Source organism: Trichosurus vulpecula, chromosome 4 (genome assembly GCF_011100635.1).
Source record: "Trichosurus vulpecula isolate mTriVul1 chromosome 4, mTriVul1.pri, whole genome shotgun sequence".
Classification (NCBI taxonomy): Eukaryota; Metazoa; Chordata; class Mammalia; order Diprotodontia; family Phalangeridae; genus Trichosurus; species Trichosurus vulpecula.
In genome coordinates, this window is record NC_050576.1 from 94,585,634 (window position 1) to 94,589,840 (window position 4,207).

Here is a 4,207-nt window from a genome sequence, read left to right on the forward strand (position 1 = left end):
ACCTGAGTTGAAAAGAGCCTCAGACATTTACTAGACCTTGGGCAAGTCACTTAACTTCTGTTTGCCCTAAACCACTGGATAAGTGAATGACAAACCACTCCAGGGTCTATGCCAGGAAAACCCAATGGACAGTAGTAGCATGCTATGGTCCATGAGATCAAGAAGAGTTGGACACAACTGAATGATAACAGAACATATCACATCTACCTAGGAGATAGGGAGATAGCATTATGATCACAAAAGTAATAATTTAAAAAACAAATATATATATATATATGTATATATATATATATATATATAGATAGATAGATAGATAGATAGATAGGTATAGATACACACACACACACACACACACACACACACATATATATATATATATATATATATATATATATATATATATATATATATATATATACATAGCTACCCCAGCAGAATAGGCCACTTCCACAGGTACTTGCTTCCTATACACTAAGAGGTCTTTATGCAAAGGATAAATGATGATTGTTTGATTTAATTCACTTTCAAGTCATGGCATCACCTTCCTGATGTCATAGTCCTCTTCGAGGACAAAGGACAAACAACAACAACAAAATGCCATTTTGGGGACAAGTAGGAGAAAGGATCCTTGGCCATGATAGGGTGGTCTAGATAGTCTCCCCAAGTTGACTTCCAAATACGAAATTCTATGATTCTATGACCAGGTGTATAAATTTATACATATAATGACTCACAGGCTCTTAAAGAAGGGGAAGTTTACCACCAAAGTCCTAATGACAAAAATATCCACTTTTAATGTTGCATTTTTCTCAAAAAGAAAAGAATATATTTAGAGCTTAAATAGTCAATATTTGAACTTTTATTATGAAAACTAGAGCTATTGTGTTAACTCATTCTCCCTAAAAATTGATTTATTATTTCTAATTATATCCTTATAATCCAACATAAAATTATAAGGTTCCAGACCTTAGGAATATGAAAATTCACAAAAGTGAATATTCATCAGAGTATTTTTAACAAGTTGCATTTTAAACCTTAAGCAATATTTTCATTATTTTAATATGCCATACACAGAGAAGATAATTATTTTTCTTACTTTTACTAATTACCGAATCTGAGGACTAGGTGGTAGGTGGTTTGGGGATTGGAGGAAGGAGGAAAAGTCAATTATCTTCAGCAATTCAAAAATACAGAAGAGGAACAAAAACAAGGCACATGATTCTTTTCTAGTGATCAGTCATACAGTTTTACCATCCCTCCACCAATCCAGTCAGTAAAGATGAACCACTATTTAAAGAATCCTGTGGATTTAAGTTGTCATTATGTCTATTTGCTCTGCCACCAGACTGTGATGACTCTGGAGGAGAAAGTGAGGCCAACAATTTTGTGCAACTCTGCCTCATTTAAATCCAATTTACGCAGGAATCAAAAGACATCAACCATACCATTTTACCATTATACCTATCTCAAAGTCCTGTGGCAACAGGCAAGCAATGAAGCAGCAGGTGTAGGTACACTGGGAGCTATAGTCACAATCCTGAACACAAGCGGTCCAGGCCATAGGGTCGTGTCTCACAGGAAGTAGCAGTGGGATTCAGCAGCCACCTAGATATCTGAGCAGCCTTTTAAGGATCACACTGCTCACCTCCTGGTGTGAGGAAGGGGCTAGAAAGGTGCCCTAGGTAGGCCCAGGAAATTGGCTAAGGCCAGTGAGCCAGAGGGAGATTTATGGCAGCAGCTGAACAGGACAGACTGTCACCTCCCCACTGATGACATGGCTGCATACGCACCAGGCGCTGCCCTCAGAGACAGGACCTGAGGAGTAGGCAAAGCTGAGGGGAAGGCAGCAGCTGCAGTCCCAGTAAGGAAGTTTTGTAGAACATCCTGGAGTCCACCATGAATGGGCAGTTGGATTTAAGTGGAAAGCTAATTATTAAAGCTTAGCTTGGGGAAGATATCTGGAGACTTCCCAGTCATAATGAAGACATCATCTAGGATGAATTAGTGCTGACAACGCAAAGAGTTTTCTAGAGAAAACTTCTGAGTAATGATGAAGTTACTATAGAGTATAAAGATTAAGATGGATATCTTATAACAATTTTCGATAGTTCTGACTTATCTTTCCTTTGGAATTCAGCGTAGCAGGATGTTGAAATTAATACTGTTATTTATAGCAGCTCTTTTTGTGGTGGCAAAGAATTGGAAATCAAGGGGATGCCCATCAATTGGAGAATGGCTAAACGAGGTGTGATATGTGAATGTATATGAATGTAATGGAATACTAGTATGCTATAAAAATGAGGAGTAGATGGACTTCATAATAACATGGAAAAATTTATGTGATCTGACAGAGAGTGAGGAGAGCAGAAGCAGGAGAACATTATACATGATTACAGACACACAGTATCTGTGATGACTAACTTTGATGGACTTGGCTCTTCTCAGAAATACAAAGTTCAAAGACAGCTCCAAAAGACTCATGATGGAAAAAGCTATCCCTATCCAGAGAAAGATTATGGAGTCTGAAAGCAGATTGAAGTAAACAATTTGCTCTCTCTATTTTTTCGTTTCCTTCTTTTTTAGATTTGTTTCTTCTTTCTCATGATTCATTCCATTGGTTATGATTCTTATTTACAACTTAACTATTTAACTTATTTACAACTTAACTATATAAGCTTAATATGAAGGTATAAGGTAGAACCTTTATGGATTACATGCCATCTTGAGGGGGAGGGGAGAGCAGAGAGGGGCAGGAAATTCGGAGCTCAAAAACTTGTGGAACTGGGTGTTGTAAACTAAAAACAAAAATTTTTTAAAAAGAAACTAACACTGTTTGTTAATGGGCAGCCAAGGCCTCTTGAATCAAGTCAGGCAAAATATCTCCATAGAGAACTGATGGAACTTCAAAACAAAGTGAATCGTCTGGTTGAACCTGGACCTTCTACCAGTCTCCCTGAAAATGATACTGTGGATAGTAGGGAAGAAAAACCCACTGCTTCTGATTGTTCAGGCAAATAATCTAGCCAAGTGATGGCAGCGAGTATGTTTGCTTTTGATCCATTAAAAAATCGAGATGAGTTCAACCAAAATGTCATGTCAGCATTTGGTCTGACAGCTGATCAGGTTTCAGGAACACCCAGTGCTCCTGCAGAAGAATGTTCTGGAATGCCAGATAGCCTTGCTTTCTCCTCATCTGCAGCTTATCCACCAGGTGTTCAGCAACAACAGTCACCATATACAGGAGCTCAGACACAGGCAGGTCAGACTGAAGGTCAGATGTATCAACGGTACCAACAACAAGCCATCTATGGTACTCAGCAGCCACAGGCTCAGCCTCCACAACAATATGGTGTGCAGCATTCAGGATACAGTCAGCAGGGTGGACCCCCAACCTCCTCAATAGTTCCAAGGATATGCTCAGCAACCAACTTCCCAGTCCCCAACTCCTGGCTTTTCTGGACAGCCTCAACAAGTGCCTGCTCAACCTTCTCAGTAGTACCAGGAGAGCAATTACCATGCATAGAATCACACTACTCAGCCTACCAGTTACACCCTGGCCTCTCAAATTGGAATGGCTCAAAGTCAACTAGATGCCTATCAGCTAAGACCAACTAACTATACACCACCTCCTGCAAGTGCTATGACCCCTCCTCCAAGGCCTAACCCTTATTCATGTAACTGTCCTCCCTTACTTAGAATTATACACAGCCTGGACCTGGTTATCGATAGGGAAATTCAGCTGCTTATTGATCATGTTACAGGTAAATGCAGCTATTAGCTACTTTCCATCTCAACAGACTCAATATTACTTTTAATTTTTATTAAAGTTCTTAAACTCAGGGGAAAAAAAAGGCAGAGCATTCTTTATGGTATTACTGTTGCAGTTATTATAAAGTATAATTTGCTGGAATAAAAGACCAAAACAAATCTTCATTCCCACCCCCCCAAATTAAATTGTATCAGCTTCCTAGTTTTTTTTTTTATTTTGAAACACTACCCTAAGTATGTATAAAGTGATTGATTTCTAGTTTGCCTTGTCCAGAGGATATTAAAATGATTGGTTGGTTGAGATTTAGCCACATTCTCTGGCTTGTTTTAACTATTAACATGATGTACTAAATTAGATTCCTTTGAAATAAAAACTAGGTATTATGTAAAAATGGTAATATTGACATTGAATGGCCAATAAAATTATTGAATCCAAAAA

General features: G+C 38.3%; 1 pseudogene; it reads left to right on the forward strand.

Annotated features, from left to right (window-relative positions):
* The first annotated feature begins 1,870 nt into the window (after positions 1–1,870).
* LOC118848769 lies at positions 1,871–3,729 on the forward strand (annotated as a pseudogene).
* Positions 3,730–4,207: the final 478 nt, after the last annotated feature.